Source organism: Mustela erminea, chromosome 8 (assembly GCF_009829155.1).
Source record: "Mustela erminea isolate mMusErm1 chromosome 8, mMusErm1.Pri, whole genome shotgun sequence".
NCBI lineage: Eukaryota > Metazoa > Chordata > Mammalia > Carnivora > Mustelidae > Mustela > Mustela erminea.
The window spans coordinates 64,995,533-65,016,503 of record NC_045621.1 but is presented as its reverse complement, the minus strand read 5'-3'; the positions used below and the strand labels follow the sequence as shown (position 1 = coordinate 65,016,503).

Here is a 20,971-nt window from a genome sequence, read left to right as displayed (position 1 = left end):
TCTCAGGTTTCCCAGGCTTCTCTCTTCCCTCCTTGAAAATGCAATTTATTATGGTTTAGCTGGGATGAGTGAATGAATGACTGTATCTGTCTGGGTAGAGTTTAGACACTGCTTTCATCCTATAAATTAAATGGGGATCTTTTTTCTCCAAAAGGACAAAAAAACCAAGACTGAAATTTATAGAGGTAAGGAAGCAAGGTGCCAAAAATATGCCAGATATACTTCTCCATTATCTTCTGCAAGTCAAAGTAAAGCTTAGATAGAGAAACCTCTTAGGGAAGTAATACATTGACCGCCATCCACATGAAGAAAGGTATGAATGATTGATATCAGACCCTTCCTGTGTTATTGTCACCGAGAGACGTAGAGAGCCTTAAGAACCTGGGTGGTCTGGAGGAGAGAAGGGAAAGGAGCAAAGAAAAAGCTATCACGTTAGGTCATTTCTATCCTTTTCAGGTGGTCCCTTGTAGAGGTTTGGTTAATGGAATCACTTGTCAACAGTGCCTTGTCTGGACTACATTCAAATTTACATCTTAAGAGCTAAATTTTCTTTCATTAGATTCTTTAACAAGGCAACCTTTGAAGGGCTGCTTGTTCAGAACTTTCCCTATATTAGATTTCTGGTCATCAAAGTTAACGTAAAAATTACAGAACCAAATTGCCATTCTATTTTTTCCTAGTTCTTTTTAAAATCAGAAGATTGTGCTGTGGATTTCATTCAGCTGTAGAAAACAAAACACTAAGCAGATGACTGTCCTTTTTCTTTTAAATCTCTATGTCATGAACAGACATTTCTACAAAGAAGACATCCAAATGGCCAACACACATAAAAACGTGCTCAACATCACTCGGCATCAAGGAAATATAAGTCAAAACCACAGTGAGATACCACTCCACATCAGTCAGAATGGCTAAAATGTAGCAAGTCAGGAAATGACAGATGCTGGCGAGGATGCGGAGAAAGGGGAACCCTCCTACACTGTTGGTGGGAATGCAAGCTGGTGCAGCCACCCTGGAAAACAGCATGGAGGTTCCTCAAAAATGTAAAAATAGAGTTACCCTTTGACCCAGCAATTGCACTACTGGGTATTTATCCCAAAGATACAAATGTAGTGATCTGAAGGGGCAGCTGCACCCCAGTGTTTATAGCAACAATGTCCACAATAGCCAAACTATGGGAAGAGCTCAGATGTCCACTGACAGATGAATGGATAAGGAAGATGTGGTATATATATACACAATGGAATATTATGCAATTACCAGAAAATGAAATCTTGCCGTTTGTAATGACATGGATGAAACTAGAGGGTATTATGTTAAGCGAAGTAAGTCGATCAGAGAAAGACAATTATCATATGATCTCACTGATATGTGGAATTTGAGAAACAAGGCAGAGGATCATAGGGGAAGAGAGGGAAAAATGAAACAAGATGAAACCAGAAAGGAAGACAAACCATAAGAGACTCTTAATCTCCGGAAACAAACAGAGGGTTGCTGAAGTGGAAGAGGGTGGGAGGGATGGGGTGGCTGGGTGGACACTGGGGAGGGTACGTGCTATGGTGAGTGCTGTGTGTTGTGTAAGACTGATGAATCACAGACCTATACCCCTGAAACAAATAATACCTTATATATTAATAATAATAATAAAAAAGTCTCCATGTCACCCATATTTCCCCCAGTTCTGCCCAAGGGTGCTTTTTCCACCTTTTCAGACACCAAAACACAAGAACGTCCAGATTCAAGGCTATCTCAGGCGACATGTCTCAGGTTTCTTGCAACTGCACTGTGCTAGGTTCCAAGCCAGAGACAGTCTAGAAAGGAGATCAGATGTGGGCCGGCACTGCAAGCCATAATGGATCCCGTTCCTGGAGCATGGCTGGTGTCACTCTTGTAAGGGGGCCAGTGAGGCAAGGCTGTTTATGGAGGGTGCATGTGGCCTTCTCCTTCCTGGCGTAGCGGAATCCTGCCTCCAAGGTCACTCTCAGTGCAGTGTGTCTCTCTGCATAATGATGAATCGGTATTATGACTTTGCATTTTTACAAGTGTACGTTGCAATTTGTACCTCTTCTCTTTGTCAACAGACAGCTTTCTTATTTCCAGCATAAAGATCCCCCTTATGACACCAACAATCACTTTTCATTCAAGCAGCTTAATGCTTCCCATAAATGCATAGCTAGGCTTGGTCAAAACTAGGAGCTTTGTTACTCATTTGGCATTTCCTGATTCTCCCAATTGTAAAATGAAGCTGGGCTAATTTTTTGTTCCCCTTTACTGTAAAGTCCTTAGCTAAACTAATAGTTAAGGACTGAATTGTGAGAACATTTGGTAGATTCTTTGAAGAAAGATCTTTCTCATTTGCAGAAGGCACAACCTTTTAGCTTATTCGAATAAGAGGTCTTGGCCGGAAAGGTGAGGTAAGGAGTATCATATTAGGGAACAATGACCGGGAAAGGCAAATGAAGCAAGAGAGATGAATGAAAGCTTAATAAGAAAAATGTGACTCTCACAGAGGAAGGGAAATGGGTATTCCTTTTGGTGTGACCATCACATGCAGAACATTTAAACATCAACAACAACAAAAACCCCAGAACGTTCCATGACATAGGAATGATTCGCTTGCCAAGTTTCCTGGTTTCTTCCAATCCAAGACAAATTCTTTCCCCCAGAATTTTAGCTGAGATGGAGAGACTCAAATGAGATTAAGGGCAGATGCTAGATACATTACATCATGTAATATGCAAGTACCACCTAGTAGGAAAGAACTCCCCAGGGATCCATGAAATGGAGAAGAGTTAGAGGCAGCTCTTAGCAGTTAGAGATAACTATTTTCAGACCCTGTTTGAGGGTACTCAGAACTTTTTGTTCTGTGCCAGACCTGTGCTAGGCTGATGAGATACAAAGATTAATAGGGTCTTTTTTATTGAAGAACAACTTACCATTAGCTCACTCATCGCTGATGAGGGAATCCCATGGAGATTTTCCTGGCCTTGAATGACCCCTGCTCCTTGCTGGCTCCCAACATGTGATTCTTACTTGTGACTATCCCCCCCCCCCCCCTTCCCCGCCTTGAGACTGTGGAGGAAAGGGTGACCTCCTCTTCTGCTGGTGGATATGTGAACTGCTACAACTTTTCTTGAAAGCGATTTGGATACATCCATTAGAATAAAATATATAGAATACTTTTGGACCCCACAATCTCACTCTTGGGAAATTCATCCTATAAAAACAAAAGCCAGTATATATGTGTATATGAACAAGAAGTGGCAATGAGATCTAAGAACAAAGTATGTGCCACCTGCATTAGGATGGCTGAATAAATTGTGGAAAATACACTCAGAGAATATTATTTTGGAGCCGTTAAATGGGAGCTCTACTACTTGGTTTGGAAGGCTTTTCGAGATGTCTTTTTGTAAAGCAAACAGAGAATCTCTGCACACGCATGAAGATATTTAAGTGAACATGGAGAAAATATGGAAGGATATGCATTGGATTGTAAATATGGGTCATGGTAGTTAGGTGGTGTGGGTGAAAAAAGAGGACAAGGCAATACAAAAAGGAAAGGATTCTTTTTTTTAAGACTATACTGAGAATGAAATGACCCAACACAATGGTGTCTAGGGAAAATCCTGCCCACCCCCATCGCCCCCCAGAAAATCACCAAAACCTACATAACTTGAATCTAATGGAGACTTTACATCCCAACACTAGTGTACAGGAAATACAGAGAAAGGCGGAAACAGAATAAATTTTACACTGGAGGTCCCATTAGCAAACCAATGGAGGGAAGTCGAAGGACAAACATCTTTATTTATTCCATAGAAATAAACTGCACGCACAAAAAATGGAGAGGAAATCTGTTGATTAAAGGAGGCTTAAATTAGATGTAATAACCGTGTGCCATATACAGGAATTATTTGGATCCTAATTCAAAGGGACATACTTTAAAACAATAATAAATCCACTTATAGCAATTTTTATGACACAATTGACAATTTAAATAATGGATGGTTGATTCTATTAAGTAATTATTGTTAATTTTCTAAATGTGATGACGGTATTAGGGTTATCCAAAAAAGAACCTTTGCTGTTTAGGTTAATTACTGAAATATTAATGGAGAAAATAATAGGATGTCTGGGAATTGTTTCAAAATACTGCAGTAGTGGAAGGAATGGCTATGGGTGTGGTTGGGCCACGGTTAGCCATGGGTTTAAGCTGGGCTGGTAATGAGTACCTAGGAGTTCAGGACGGCAACATGTCTACTTTTATGTAGATTTGAAATAGTCTGTTATAAAAAGTTTAAAATGTGATATAACCATACTTTTTTTATTTTTGTAACTTTTTTTTACGAATGTGTGTAGTGTTAGATTGATTTTATGTATGTATGTATACGCGCACATATAATCAATGTTCTTCTGCACTGAAGTTCAAAATTGAATTAAAGTATTATTGGGGAGGAGAGAGGCACACTGAGATTAGCTTCAGCCTTCATAATCCTGTGCTTGGAATGAATACCTTATTAAGAACAGACTGGTCCGTTAATGGAAGGTATAGGTTTGCTGTAGGTTTTTTATGCTTCTAAATCTGCTTTCAAATTTTCCCTACTACTTTGTCATAATGATATTTAAAAAGTAACATACCTCACTGCTATTTTATAAAGTACATCAGACGACGCTTCTCTTATGGTCATGAAGTTGAGCCTGCATTTACAAGCACCTAAATGTCAATTTAAGTGCTTTGACTATTAATCAACAAACCCAGGCAGGCCCCATGTATTTCTTATGCAAAATACTTTGCCAGTTGTTATGGGAAATACAAGTAATAGGGAACAAACTTAGCCAGCAACAAGCTTACTTAGCCAGCAACAAGCTTACTTAGCCAGCAACAAGCTTGCAATGTCTGGAACAATCATTGCTTTTAAACCTAAATATCTTTATCATCTAGATGCATTGGATTCATTTAGTTTGCAAGATTTATGGACACTATTAGGGTGACTGAAATTTGTGAAACGCTATTAGCTTTTCTGATTTTCCCAATATAATGTTCTTTCCTTGCTTGAATAGAGTTACATAAACTTGGCTTTTTGGTGGTTGCTTCTTCTGCAATGTGAATTATTAGTTTCACTGTGTTTGAAAGCAAACTACCTGTAAGCTGATTTGAGTGCAAAGCCTCGCATCCTGGGAATGGAAATGTTGTTATTAATGAAATCTACCAAAAATAAAGGACATGTCCCTTGTTTTAATAGCTGAAGTTGATGGGCTGTAGACCCAGAAAATGACCCACAGTGATGTCCATCTGGCCTAATATAGGCTAGCTTCTGGTGGCCGTTTTGTGCATCACCAACATTGTTAAGAAAATGTCCCAGGTGAACTGTTTCTTACCTTTACACTGTACTGGGACTACTGCCTGACAGTTTCTCAAAGCACGGGGCTGGTTCCTCTAGCTTTTCCCTGAATGAGAGAGAGCATTTCCTTTGCTGAACTGAGGCTACAGAACTTGGGTTTTGGCTCTGTTTCATCTGTATGGGGGCTTGTTTAACATTTAAACAAAATCCCAATAATTCCAATAATTTTTTTTTACTATTCCTTTAGTTTTGTTATTAGATATAAGTAACTTAATCTCATCAGAGAAAAATCAACAGAAAAATCATTCCTTATTTAGCGACTCAGAGTAATACTAACAAACTTCAGTTTAGTTGGCCAAGCACAGCGTTACAAGCATGAGCTTCTTTAATCCTCGTAACGACCCGATCAATTGTTAGACTAGACACTAATTTGTAGTTGAGAAAACTGAGACCCAGAGAGGTTAAATAATTGATCCAATGTACTTACCTAGTTATTCAGACTCAGATCTGTCTCACTTTGGAGTCTGTATCAGCATACTCAAAATCACTGTTACAATTTAGAGTACATTTATTTAGTCTTTTTCTCGTATCATGTATGTGTGTCTCCAAAACAGTCTCATATGTATTGTTGGCTGCTTTTTTTTTTTTTTTTTTTTTCATAGAGAAGGAGAGAGAGCACCAGCCGTTGCGGGGTAGTGGAAGCGGGTGGGACTATTGGGGAGCAGCAGAGGAAGAGAAAGAAGTAGACTCCCAGCTGAGCAGGGAGCCCCATGCAGGGCTCAATCCCAGCACCCCAGGATCATGACCTGAAACAAAGGCAGTTGCTTAACTAACCCAGGTGCCCCTGTTGGTCGCTTTCTAAAAAATTTACCCTACGCTTATCCAGAACACTTTCTGCTATCAATAAATATTCTTCTGTTCAGTGATTAAAAAAACAAGAAGTTGTATTGTATCCCATCATACGGGTTTGTTTCCTAACCTCCATAATTGTGCGTTTAGAACCCTTCTAATTTTACATTACTATGAATATTCCTTTGAAGAACATTTTTTGGAAAAGATTTTATTTATTTATTTATTTTAGAGAGAGAGCGAAAGAGAGAGAACCTGTGAGAAATGCAGAAGTGGGAGGAGGGAGAGGGATCAGCAGACTCTGAGCTGAGCGCAGACCCCCATGAGGGGCTTCACCTCACAACCCTGAGAGCATGACCTGAGCCGAAATCAAGAGTCAGGTGCTGACTGAAACACCCAGCCGCCCTTTAACAACATCTTTAAACAAACATCTTCGCACACATCTGATGTTACTTAGAATAAATTCCTAAATGTGTACTGTGAAGCATGTTTATATGGTTGAACCGTATGGTAGACTGTTGCAGTCATGGACAAGCCTTTCCATATCCATGTTCATGTGTGTAATCCCTTCCCATACTGACTCTGGGCTTGGCCGTGTGAATTATTTTGGACAATGGGGCATCAGCGTAAGCGATACAAGGACAGGTTTAAAACTGGCACATGGGAGCCCGCCTATTTGTAATGCTGCCACCGTATGAAATCTGGGCGAGGTTGCTAGAATCCTGTGAAATAGCTGTCTGCTGGCACCAAACCACCAAACCTGTGAGCACCAGTCCGTTGCTACATGAGACCGGGGGTTACCAGATGACAGCAGCGTGGTGCATGACCCCCAGGGAGACCTCCCTCCATCCCCACCCCAACCACGCCCAAGTCAGCAGAGCCCATCGCAATGCTTCCCTCACAGAATTGTCGGTGAATAAAATGGTGTTTTAAGCCACTAAGTTTTGGGATGGTATGTTATATAGCAAAAGCTGACTGATACCCCTTTGAATAGCAGGTACTTATTTTTACGCAAGGTCACCTGCAATTCCCAGGTGGAACATGACACTAAGAGGGCTTGATAACATTATATCTGGCAGTGAGTGCTTTCTTAGTCTTTTCTAATTATCAGGTCATTTAATATGGATTTTAAATATGCAAAACATCTTTTAATTTCCTCTGCATTTCCATTAACTTTGTGGGAAGCGATAGTTTATATGCTTAGCTATTTGAAAAGCAAATTATTTGTGGTTCTATATTTGTGAAGAGTTGAAAAATTACTTAATCATTACTACAACAGCACCAATAACTTTTAAAAATGATCATCAGCCATGGAAAACAATCCCACTCAATGATCGTCTTAAGGCTTAATCTTTTTTTCAGCCCAGAAGATTTCAGGACTTTTCCCCTCTGTCTTTGTAATTTGATAATTTTGGGGGGGGCAGGAACTAACCAGATATAGTTCTGCTTTTATTGACCTTCAGTCTTTATATTTCAAAATTTTTCAACTCCAGATGTTAATTTATTTCAATGATGATGGCCTCAGTGTTTTTTTTTTCTTTGTTTCTTCCATGAAGAGCCTTACAATTCTTATCTTATCTCCATTTCCTATCATTTTATTTATAATATCTATTTTATCATTTTCATATTTTTGCCTTCTTTCTCTACAGTCTGGAATAATTCCCATATTATGTAATATGTCACTGATTCCATTTCCTACAATGTTGGTTCTTTGTTTACTGTTTGCAATGAAGATTTTAATTCTGATAATACATTTTTAGTTCCTTAGTTTCTTGTTTTTCTTCCTTATCTCACTCTATTATCTTTCCATAATAAAAGATATTATTATCTTTTTGTCTCCTCATATATCTCACTTCCATTTCGCTTAATCTGTGACATCTTGTTTCTTTTCTTTCTACTCAAATTGCTAAACAGTTTTCTAAAATTTTGTGTGTGTATGTTCTGTAGAAAGTCACTTTCAGATCTGCGTACCTATATTCATTTACTAGGGCTACCATGACAAAATACTACAAACCGGGTGACTTCAACAACAGAAATTTATTTTTTCACCATTCTGGAGGTTGGAAGTCTAAGTTCAAGGTGTTGACAATGTTCATTTCTTCTGAGGCCTCTCTCATTGCCTTGCAGATGGTCACCTTCTATGTCCTCCTATGGCCTTTCCTCTGCACTTGCTCAGACATGATGTCTCTGAGTGTCCTAATTTCTTCTTTTTATTAAGGACATCAGTCAAATTGGATTGGGGACAATCCACCCTAACAGCCTCATTTTAACATAATACTTCTTTTAAGTCCTTATCTCCAAATACACTAACATTCTGAGGTACTGGAGATGATAGTTTCAACATGAATTCTGGGAGTACACAATTCAAACCGTAACAGTACCTCAGTTGTAAAAATGTTCTTCTTTTTCCTCAATGCTTAGCCAGGCAATTTATAATTCTGAATTGGCCTTCACTTCCTGCTTAAAGATCAACTAGAAGTAGGGCGCCTGGGTAGGTCTGTGGTTAAACATCTGCCTTTGGCTCAGGTCATGATCCCAGAGTCCTGGGATCAAGCCCCACATCAGGCTCCCTGCTCATCAGGGAGTCTGCTTCTCCCTCAGCCTTTGCCTCTGCCTCTGCTCCTTCCCTCACTTGTGCTCACACTCTCACTCTCTATCTCAAATAAAATCTTAAAGAAAAAAAAAAAAAAAGATCAACTAGAAGTGAAAGGTTATTGTCTTCCCTAGTCTTCTCTGAGCATGTTTGCTGCCCTGGACATGCACATAGTTTTCTAGATGAGCTAGTATACTCAGGAGATTTTCAAAGCTCTTATTCCCCAAAGAATCTCACTCTACTGCCCCGCTATTTCTTCCTGCTTTTGTCTTGTCTACTGTTTGCTTTTGTCTTATCTACTGCTTGCTTCAGTTGTTAATTTTGGTGCCTGGTGGCAGTACTAAGCTGTCAATATTTCCATCCTAAGAGGGTTACAAGTTAGGTGAAACAAAGGCCCACTCCTTGTGTTAATTCTTCAGGGAAACCACGGACTGGTTAAAACAAATCTAACTCCTTGGGAACAAGGCTTTCTCTCTTCCCTCCAGTACCATGTATTCATACTGAGGATTCAAGCTGCCATCTTGAAGACTGCCACTACACTGGGAAGGACATGGGATGAGGCTAAGACAAAATGCCACAGAATTCTCTTACTGTGTTCTAGGAGCCTTTCTCCGGTTAACTGCTCACTTGATTGCTATAAACACTTCCATCTTGCAGAGTTCCGATAAGGTTGGTTTTACAGTTTTTGCCAGATTATTTGGGGTTCCTGGGGAAGCATAAGGCCCTTGAAATCCCTACTCCTCCATCTTCACTGATGTTATCAATCCACTTGGATGATGTTTGAAGCCCTGGATGGCAGATTGATCCAAATACTACGAATTTAGCTTCTATTGTCTAGCATACTTTCTTCTTTGATGATTGTGGAAGACAGTGGCAGATTTTTTTTTTTTTCCTGGCTCAATGTCTGGAGCCAAAGGATGGACATTCTGAAAAGCTTAGTTTCCAGAATCTGCTACTAGAGACCCTTGTGGTTTTTAATCTATATTTCTGGTAGTCAGCTTGTAATCTCTTTTGCTGATTCCCCCTTCTTTGGCCCAACCTTAAATGATGGAGTCCTTCAGGAACCAATTGCAGAATTTTTTTTTTTCATTTTGTGCTCTTCTGCGAGTTTTAGATCCTTCCAAGTCCATAAATATCATGGAAATTCCAATTATTCCAATATCAACATCTCCAGTCCTGTTACATATTGAATTCCAGACCTAGTTGTTACTCAATCTTTCTCTTAATATCTCAGAATAAACATATTAAAAACTGAACACTTAGTTTTAACTCTTACAACAATTTTTCTCCTTGGTTCTGCTCCATGTCACTAGGTGACATGTCTACCCATCTAGTCATTTTTTCCAGGGATTTTGGAGTCATCATTGACTTAATGCTCCTGACTCCCCAAAACTGTTAAATTTAATACTTAATAAATAATAATCATATACATACATATTTCTTGAAAGTGGCCAATTTTTGAGAACTCTACTATCAGTACCATAAGATAGGCTGCCATGTCATATTTTTGTTTGTATTTCTCCAATAGCCCTTGACCTATGTCTCTGCTTCCAAGCTTGCCACCCATGACTCAACCTGCAATCACAGTGAATGTTTAAGAGCACAAGTCGGATCACATCACTCTTCTGTTCAATCATAACTCATTAATGTGGCTTACAAGGTCCTTATATAACAGCCTTCCACATACCTATCCAGCCATACGCCATGACACCCTCTCCTTTTGTCACCACTCTTCAGCCATAGTGGCCTTCTTCTTCTTTTTTTTTTTTTTTTTTTAAAGATTTTATTTATTCATTTGACAGACAGAGGTCACAAGTAGACAGAGAGGCAGGCAGAGAGAGAGGAGGAAGCAGGCTCCCTGCTGAGCAGAGAGCCCGACGTGGGGCTCGATCCCAGGACCCTGAGATCATGACCTGAGCCGAAGGCAGCGGCTTAACCCACTGAGCCACCCAGGCGCCCCTGTAGTGGCCTTCTTTTAGTTACTTTAATCTACAAATTCTCTCCTGCCTTAGGATTTTGTATGAGCTGTTTTTCCTCAGCTCTAGTCCTCTTCTTCCAACCCTTTCACTGGCCAATCCCCCTGGCCTCTCTTCCTCAGGCCGGCCTTCTCCAAATTCTCAATCTAAGTTAAAATGCTCTGCCTGACTCTTGCACAGCCTCTCGAACTCTGCCCTAACAGATCTTATGACCTTGTCTATGGTTACTTGTATGATTATTACTTAGTATTGGTCATTACTTATTATTAGGACTATAAACTTCATGAGACCATGTCTGTTTTTTCATCATCTCTATCCATAGTGCCAAGTTAGTAGTCTCTGATAAATATTTATTGCATAAATAAATGAAAGAATGGGTGGATCATGGGTCAGAAGCTGCCCTATTCTGGTTGTTCCCAAGGAGTAACAAGCATTAAGTATTCCTGTGCACCTGCCTACCTTCCAGTAATGAGAGTAAACCCCTAATTTCCCTTGTTTTTCTCTCCTCTTATAGGTGTCAGGATTGTGGTTTGCTTTGTTCAGAGACTTTGCCCTGGGATGGGGGAACTGAACACCAAGATGAGCCAAGGGTGAGAGCAGGCTCGAGATGCTCACGATGAACTGGTAAGTGCCAATGAAGAAGGAGAAAAGCCATTGGATTGCTCAGGAAGTTCACAAAGCCATGCATTTATACAAATGATTTATCAGAAATGTTTTACTAATATAAATAAAATACAGTGAGAGAAAAGGACTCTGGGGTTAAGATAAACTTTAATAACTGTGTCCAAAACCACAGCTTCAAATCCTTACAACGGGAAAGGAAAAAAACCATATAAATCAAATGGGAATGTGAAGAAAAAAAGTGGTTTCTTAGAGTTGACGTTATCAAAAGTTTTGGGGCTTAGAGATTTAAATGCCACAATTGAGAAGCAACACTGGAAGTCATAAGGAAGGTTATGCAAACAGCAGTGATGTGACTTTTTTTTTTTTTATCCCTATTACATTTAAACGGGAATATTTTGGAATTTAGGATATAGTAGGAGTATTAGAAGTTAAAAATGGGGTTTCGTGCCTGAAGAAGGTGTTTCATTCAGATACCAGTGTGATCACACATGGTCCAAGAACACTCAAATAGTACATGACATATGATCAGATGTAAAGATTAGTCCGCAGACATCATCACCAATGGTGCCGTGCTTGCCCGTGGTCTCACTGGTATGAAACCTCTCCCATATATCAATGGCCACCAAACCACTCAGCCAAGCTTCCTTACCTGTGAGCTCCTTGTAGCTACCAGGCTGAGCACTATCGATGATTATTTTTAGGTTCTAAGTACTTACAGGCACCTCAGCAGGGGTTGGAGGACCCAGCTCAACTTCGAACTTGTGCCCAAAGGTGGCTAATCCAGGCTTTGAGTGAGTCACAGTAGCATCTATTAGGACCGGAGCCTTTTCAGTGAGGTTATGGACAAATAGCACCACGGTGCTAGGATGAAAAGTTTGTTAGCCTGAGTGGCTGGCTGAATTAGGTCTAGATATTTTCAAGATTAGATCTTTTACAAGACTGATAGTAAGAAAGGGCTGTAGGAAGCAGAGGTGTGGAGGAGAGAAAAGCTTAATGCTTCAGCCGTAAACTTGAATTTCCAGTGACACATCAGGAATAAAGGTGAGGGATGAGGAGAAAGTCAATAATCACTTGGGTGGGGGAATCACGGGGAGAAGCCATGATAGTGATTGGAATGAAGATTTGAGATCAATCATCAAGGAGCCATTTAGACAGACTGTTTTTTCCCTTATTTACTCTTGTTACTTAATTTCTTGTGGCATTTTCTGAATTTTCCTTGATAAAATCTGCAGAATGTATAGAATTGTGTGCGTGTGAGTGTGTGTGTGCGTGTGAGTGTGTGTGTGTGTGTGTGTGTGTGTGTGTATGCGCATGCTTATACATCCTTGAGAAGTGAAGTAATGATGTGATGTAGTTTCTGGAGCTACCTAAGAATGTAAGGAGTATCAGTTAGCATGTGTCTAGCTGCACATCTTAGTAATGGTGATATTAGTCATAAAAACCATTATTTCACATGATGTGAAATCTGGAGGCATTGGATTTCAGGGTTTGTTCAGTGGCCCAATCCTATCATTAAGGCCCATCTTCTTTCTTTCTCTTTGTCCCAATATTCTCAGCATGTAGCTCTTCATTTTTTGATATGCCACCTCACGGTCACCAGATATAATTCCTCGAGGTCTGAGTTGGAGAGAAATACTATAACTTCGTCTATGAGGTGTTATGAGTTGTGCTCTGCTTGGCACACTTATGCACACACACACACACACACACACACCATTCCGTACACACTCATTTATACTAAAAATCAAGACATATGTAACAGTCCAGAAAAGAAAGGAACTAGCGACTATCATTTGTACATGCCCATAAATGACAGGGGAAATCCCAAAATAAATTTCTGAGAACTTAGGCAGCCACCCTTCCATACTCAATAAGGAAGTGAAGATGTGCCAAATCAGCGAACGTGGGATGGACTGTGCTCTGAAGGTAAACATGACTGTCTACATCCTGGGAGAGATTAAGTCTGGACTCTGACATGAGGGCTGCTGGAAGGTCTGGCCTGAACTGGAAGATCCCCTAGTACTATGCCAGCAACCTCCACATTTCCAGGAAAGGCAGACACAGGTGTAATTGGGCTTCATGTCCTTAATCTTATCCTACTTTAGTTTGAGATTTGATGCTTATGACCAGGGTCCCTTAATTCATCACTTTTAATCATTATTATTTAAAATTTGACATTTTCAAATGTGTGCCTAGACAAGTGTCAGTGAGAAGTAATGAATCAGTGAATCAGGTCTCGAAAGCTCCCTGCTTTAAAGCAGCATTTCACAAACTAAGTTTCCAGGTGTAGTCAGGAGTCACCTGGAGTTAGTAAGAGTAGAACTGGGGAGCTCTGAATGGCCACTGGCAAGAGAGCAATAAAAATAAAGTATCTTCAATTTTTCTCCTCAAAGCTAACAATATTAGTTTACCCACATCTAACTGGATTGAAAAACGTACTGAAAAAAGAAGTGGATTTTGGTTTTATGAGGCTATTAGATTGCTGTCCAAAGATATGATTGGCTGATTTGGTAAAACTGGTTCCTTGTTGCCAAGGCATGTTGCATTTAAGAATGAATTGCCTTGCGTTAAGCTAGGGAGTAGTAGATACACCCTCCCACACACGCATTATTTGTAACCACTTGGCATAGATCATTATGACCTATGCTTGACTATAGTTTCCAAGACTGATACATGACTTTAAGAAGGGAGGTGTTCCGGGTGAAGCTGAGACATGAAACCCAATCTTCCCAGAGCCTCAGCAAGCTTGTCCCTTTCCAGTAAGAAATGAATTCATTTTACAGTTTAAATGACTACTTGATGACATAGGCACAATCACTGGGTAACAAATGTTCCATAGCAGGATTGTCTCTAATTTTCTTCCTCTTTAGTTTTTTTTTTTTTTTCCACCTATTCTTCTCCCTTCTCCAGGTACGAATGTTCCCTCGCAATTTTTATGAGTCTTCAGGGGAAGATGAGAACTAGCCCACTTGAAGGTATGGAAAGATCTGCTCATCAATAAAGTTTACATTTTTTTTTTTTTTTTGGTCAGTTTTCATCATTAGGGAGGGAATCAAATATAGAAATTCTGGCCAAGTACTGAGAGCTAAAGAAGATAAATAGCTGTGTATTTCAATGTAATTCATCAGATAATTGTAAGCTACAACTTGCTGAGAGTGTGATGAGAAAGTCTCATTTGGTGGTGTTAGTTCTATAGGGGCAGCATAAAACATCTAAAAATATACTGAGGTGGCCCAATTCACTATTTTTTTTTTAAGATTTATTTATTTATTTGACAGAGAGAGATCACAAGCAGGCAGAGGCAGGCAGAGAGAGAAGGAAGCAGGCTCCCGGCTGAGCAGAGAGCCCGATGCGGGGCTCGATCCTAGGACCCTGGGATCATGACCTGAGCCAAAGGCAGCAGCTTAACCCACTGAGCCACCCAGGCGCCCCCCAATTCACTATTTTTAACTTTTATCTCCATAACCATATTGAAGGAAGCATGATTTGAAGACCATCATGAAGTGTTTTATGTGCCAAATACTGTACTCTAAACGGCCAAACAAGTGGGAGTCTGGAGGAGTCCCAGGAGCCAGAGCCAGCCGCGACATGGGGTTGGGACAGACTGTACGAGGAGCCAAAAGGGACCCCAAAGGCTGTTCAGATTAGAGTCAGCCTCGGGGAGAAGCAGGCCCAGGGCACAGATCTGGAGTACGATGGGGCTGCTTCTAGATTTAAGACCACTGGGTCATACACATGAGTACGAGCCTCACATACCCCCAAACGGGACTTGTCTGTGTTGGGATAAACCAGGACTGCAGTGCACACAGAGGCTTCAAATCCACAGAAATTTTTCCTGTGATATCCAAATGAGGGGGTCCATGTTTTTGGCAGACGCTAGAGCCTTCAGGAAGAAAAGCATCAACTGAACCGCAGCTAATATTTGGAGAGCATTCAAAACCTCCAGATATACTTTAAAAAAGTATTAGTAGCATAAATGTTATTAAGCATCCTTATAGGCATTACTTTTATCATATACTTTATTCTTTTCATTTAATAAATCATACATTAAAAATAGTTTTCTTTCATTGTATACAGTGTAGAAGCTGCAAGAAAGCATGAAGAACATAAAACTCATCCACACATTGTTATAACTTAGAGATAATCACATTTATATTTTTCTTCTAGCCCTTTCTACATGTCTACAAAACAAAAGTAGGAATATACAGATTTTGGTAGGCAAAAACTGTACAAAATTCACCTAACTACCTGCCTAGAGAAGAATTACAGGGTAAGGAAAGGGGAAGGGAAAAATGCACAGGTCATTGGTTGACAGTGTTCCTACTACACTAACACTGAATCACTTCTTGATGGGCACAACCAGAGGGCCCATCTCTTTTTGGATATCATTGACTTATTTGCAAGGGTTCTGGGAAAATATGTGCTATTAATATCTTATTGTGAATATCAATTGTGGACACCTTTGACTAGAAGGAATGAGACTGAGAAAGTTCACTTAAAAAATCTTAAGCTTGAATTTTTCAGGGCAGAGCCAGCCAGACTCACGATGCTGTACAATTAAGGAGGGGACCTAATCATTAGCTTGAGTCATGTTGGGTCTGGAGTGAATATCCACGTGCCATCCAGATAGACTGACATCTCAGACTCAAAATTGAAACTTATCCATTTTAGGGCATAATCCTTGGTTGGGGGGTGTTTCAGATCAACTAGTGGTAGGCACTCCTTCTGGAGGATTCCTTTGAGGATTAGGTGAAAGGATGCCCCTGCATTCAAAATACTTTCTTTTCCAGGTGCAGCATGTTTGCCCAGGCTCTATGGCACAGGAGAGTTCAGGCCGACTTTCTCACCATGTAACGATGCTACTAATACTTCCATTTTACTGATGAAGAAGCTGAGGCTGGTGGAGAATAAGCAACCTGTCCAATGTCACATGTTTGGGAAGTGAATTCAAATCATTGTGATTCCAAAGCCCATCTCTTGAGATTGGCTAAACCTCATGTCCTAGTCTCTTTAGCAGTTAGGTGGGGCCAAGAAACAAGAGTCCTGGCCAATGGCATATGCCTGCTGCTTCCGGGTTTGGCTTGTGGACACTGTCTGTAATCAGTACTTCATATTTTCTCTTCTGCTGTTGGATGACTAGATGCCAATGTCCAAGACCTAGAAAGTCACATGTTGAGGATAGCAGAGGCTCTGTCACCTCCAGTCCCTGAGTGACTTGTGAAATCAAGCACCTTCTCTGGCCAGCAACTTCTCTTTAATTAAAAACTGTTGAACTTTATGTGAGGTGGAAATAATTAGTAAGTATCATTACCTTAATTAAAATCACATCACAAGTAAGTGACAGAGGCAGGACATGAGCCCAGTTCTCATGACTCCATAAACCGATGCTCTTTTCCCTGGACTGTCTATTCTGCCTCCCTTTGCAGTGAACTAAACTATGGAGACTGTATCCTTCCACATGGCTTGCTTTAGAAACAGAAAGCTACCCAAGGAAGCTCTAATGCCGACATTTTTCTCTCTACTCATCTTTATGCCACAAAACACAGCTAATTATATTGTGTCAAGCTGGATTTTCACAATTTATATTGATTCTTTGGGGTGGTGATAATGAAGCAAAAAAGCCCGTCATTGGTGTACATGGGTAAGACTTCTTCCGGACTGAAGCTTCGGTTTTACACTATCTTACCGGCATTGAAAACCTTTCTTTGCCTATCTTCACCTACCCCAGCAAACCTAGATGCCACTGTTGGCCAACAAACAAACAAAAAACCCCTCACTATTTTCAAGCCTCTTCTCTCATCTGGTTCTTCCTAATGTTGCCTGTGTGTGTTCTATGACCTTGTTCATGCTGTATTCCTGACTGGGTGCTCCTCACACTCCGAGATGAAACTCCAATTCCCTCTCCTCAGAGACTCTTTCCCTAATGATTCTTGTCCCCACTGATGTGTCATTTTTAAAAAAATATGTAAGAGATGCATTGAATGCTTTGACATTTGATGTTGTTCTGCCTTATTCTTAATTGCTTTTTTAAATTTTTATTTTATTTTTAAAAAATTTTAAAAGATTTTATTTATTTATTTGACAGGCAGAGATCACAAGTAGGCAGAGAGGCAGGCGGGCAGTGGGGGCTGGGGAGCAGGCTCCCTGCTGAGCAGAGAGCCCAATGTGGGGCTGGATCCCAGGACCCTGAGATCATGACCTGAGCCAAAGGCAGAGGTTTAACCCACTGAGTCACCCAGGAGCCCCTCTTAATTGCTTTTTATGTGGGGCTTTATCTTCCCTTTAAGATTTATACATTCTCAAGGACACTAACTCTAAAGTGTACAAGTGGGTAGCCAGCATAACACCTGACATGACATCTTGCAAATAGAAGATGCTCAAGATTTATGTTTGAATGATTCACGTATTGAAAATAATACTGATTTATTTTGTTTCTTCCACAGTGCCCAGAATGATCCTCAATAGTTTTGTTTTTTTCCCCCTAGTACAATTTTGGGAACAATTTATTGTTGGCTGAATTCTATCTTCCTCATTTGGGCCTTCCTTGAGGCATTTTTCAATATGAGTTTGAACCATGGTCCAAATTGGTCTAAAGTGACCTCTTAAGATTTTATGATAGTGGTTCTCAAACTTCAGCATGCTGAGTACCACCCCAAGAGTTTTTATTCAGGACATCTAGGGTAGACCCCAGAATTTATATTTCTAACAGCTAATGCTGATGCTGCTGGTCTAGTAATCACATTTTGGGAACCACTGCTCTACTGTCATTACAATGATACCATTTACTACTGCTCTCTCTCTTACTCTCCTCCAGCTCTACGGACTTCCTTGTGATTCCTTAAACACAACAGGTGCTCCCCTGCCCAGAGCATTCGCACTTACTGTTCTTCCAGATCCTCATGTGCCTGCTCCCTCACCTCAGATCATTCCTCCTACGTCACCTTCTCCAACCACCTGACTTAAAATGGCGGCACTCCTGCTCGCCTCACAAACACACATTCACACATACACTTACTCCCTATCATATTCCTTTCCTCTAATGTTTCTCTCCGTAGCATCTCTCACCATCTGCACATATGTTGTGCTTGTTGTTTACTATCTGTCTGCCCTTACTCCCACCAGAATATAGGATTCCTGAGGGCAGGAATTCTCATCAGTATTGCTCATACTGTATCCCAGGTTAGAGCAGTATTTGGCACACAAGAAGCCCTCAAAAATGTTTCAGTTGATGTTTTAACTGGAGGACAGCAGGCACCACAGCTCTACCTGCTTTTAGACTCTAGATCATAAAGAAAGCTCACCTATGGCTGAAACACAATAGGAATGGTTAACTTGGTATTCATCCTGTCCTGGCTGCTCAAGGGGCCAGAGTTGAAGGAACAGAGGAAGATGTTATTAAACTTGCATGGGGCTCAGGACAGGTCATTGCTCTGCCCTCAGTTTTTGCATCTACAAGATGAGGTGGTATCTGCAATATCGTTTCTAGCTCTAGAACTCTCTCTCTCTCTCTCTCTTTTTTTTTTTAAGATTTTATTTATTTATTTGACAGGCAGAGATTACAAGTAGACTGAGAGGCAGGCAGAGAGAGAGAGGAGGAAGCCGGCTCCCCGCTGAGCAGAGAGCCCGATGCGGGGCTCGATCCTAGGACCCTGGGATCATGACCTGAGCCGAAGGCAGAGGCTTAACCCACTGAGTCACCCAGATGCCCCCTCTCTTTCTTTTTTTAATCTTCCCATACATCTACATGTCACACAAGGGGAAAACTTAGGATGCTGGGACTAGTGAGCAGCTCCTTTTCATCCTGTGACTGTTATCAACAATTTCACCAGAACGAAGGTCATAAAATTCTACAGAGGCTCTTCTCCCTATCAAGGCTACAATCCCACAGATGTGCTGTCTTTTTGGTTTTGTGTAGAGCAAATTTCTTTTTCCTGGGTCCTAACCAGTGCCAAACCCAGTATTACTACATTTGCGTTGCCTCAGAAGTCAACCTGTTCCAGGGCTTCGCAAACCAGCTCGGAGAGGGGAACATTTATAAATCTTGCTTATGTTTGCTGACCTCAACATATGGAAAATTTAACATATACATATAATAACACACAAAATTTGGGGCTAAATTATAAATCATCATATATATGGATTCCAGTAGAGATAAACAGTAGTGGATGCTGAATTTTTTTTTTTAAGATTTTATTTATTTATTTGACAGAGAGAGATCACAAGTAGATGGAGAGGCAGGCAGAGAAAGAGAGAGAGAAAGAGAGGGAAGCAGGCTCCCTGCTGAGCAGAGAGCCCGATGTGGGACTCCATCCCAGGACCCTGAGATCATGACCTGAGCCGAAGGCAGCAGCTTTAACCCACTGAGCCACCCAGGCACCCTGAATTTTTTCTTTTAAAGATTTTATTTATTTATTTGACAGAGAGAGGCAGTGAGAGATAGAACATGCAGGGGAAGTAGGAGAGGGAGCCTGATGTGGGGCTTGATACCAGGAGACTGGGATCATACCTGAGCTGAAGGCAGCTGCTCAACCAACTGAGTCACCCAGGTGCCCCTGCTGAATTTTTTTTTTAAAGATTTTTAATTACTTTATTTGAAAGAAAGTGAGAGAATGAGAGAGAGCACAAGCAGGAAGGAGGGGCAGAGGTGGTAGAAGCAGACTCCACACTGAGCAGGGAGCCGGATGCCTGGTTGGATCCCAGGATCCTAGGACCATGACTTGAGCTGAAGGCAGGCACTTAACTGACTGAGCACCCTGTGGATGCTGAATTTTAAAAAAGGTCATGACTGGAAAACTTGAAGTTGAGAAAACTTGATCTTATTATTTGAGCTTCCTTTCTGTAAATGGAGAAGCACTGGCCCACCTGCATTTTAGAGTGTGGGTGAAAGGTTAGCAGAGAGGGGTTAGGAGCATAGGCTCCACCCCTTAGTTTTAAGACCCCTCTGTGCTTCCGTCCCCTCCAGGATACAATGGGGATGATGATGAGAGCATCTAACCCCTATGCTTATTGAGAAATCCAAATAAGGGGGTACAAATGAAACTCTTCAACTGAGCCAACAAGGGCTTGATCACCATTGGCTATCATAATTCATTGCTGAAGGCCAGAGTGAGACATACTTAGCAAAGGATTAACTCAGGCAGAGAAAGAAGTAAGAGAATTTGAGAAAATGGGAAGAATTCACAAGAAGGGATAGGAACAGATCCAAACCGCACAAAGGCATTGGAGAAGCTCTATGAATTTATTTGACTTGGATTTCTGTTCTTAAATGAACAGGTTAAATGAAAAGGTTTAAATACCTTTTAAAAAATCATTTCTCTCTCCTTACACAAGGCTTCCTCTGGTGGGTAGAGCCTGAGGTCGTTGACTGTGGAGGCCAGGGTGCAAGGGTCATGTGAGCGCACAGCGTTTTGAGCAAAAGGCTGGTTCAGGAGTTCTTCCAGGTTATCTATCTCCACACAGCTCTGGGGCTGGGAGTATCAGGGGCCTGCCACGTAAGGAATTTCCAAGAGTAATCTTTCAGGTTGAGGGGAAAAGTTTCAAGGTTTTTTGGTCTTGGCTTGTTAGGTTTTAAAGGAACTTCTTCGGAC

The 20,971-nt window shown here is 40.8% G+C and overlaps 1 long non-coding RNA gene across 1 annotated transcript; it reads left to right on the top strand.

The window, feature by feature from the left end:
• The first annotated feature begins 14,083 nt into the window (after window positions 1–14,083).
• Window positions 14,084–16,367, top strand: LOC116596862. The gene is made up of 3 exons (XR_004288339.1): window positions 14,084–14,143; window positions 14,295–14,359; window positions 16,175–16,367. It is a non-coding gene; the product is annotated as an uncharacterized LOC116596862 (long non-coding RNA).
• The last annotated feature ends 4,604 nt before the right edge of the window (window positions 16,368–20,971 follow it).